Consider the following 216-nt stretch of genomic DNA (forward strand, 5'->3'; position numbering starts at 1 on the left):
CAGAAGAGAAGTGAAATCAGAGCCTAGATCTAGAATTTCTAGGGTTGATTGGAACTGATCTTGGAGGTAAATCTTGGTCCCATGTTGATTCAATTCGTGATTAGTTTGTTTGGGATTATCTTGTTCACCGTTGATTAGTTTGTTAGGTTAAGATTAGTATTATGAATGTTAGTGTGATTAGGCTGTGGTGAAACCAATTTGAGTTGTATTAATATG

This window comes from Curcuma longa, chromosome 4 (assembly GCF_044706935.1).
Source record: "Curcuma longa cultivar G26 ecotype Majalengka, Jawa Barat chromosome 4, ITB_CL_G26_1.1, whole genome shotgun sequence".
In the NCBI taxonomy this organism is placed as follows: Eukaryota; Viridiplantae; Streptophyta; class Magnoliopsida; order Zingiberales; family Zingiberaceae; genus Curcuma; species Curcuma longa.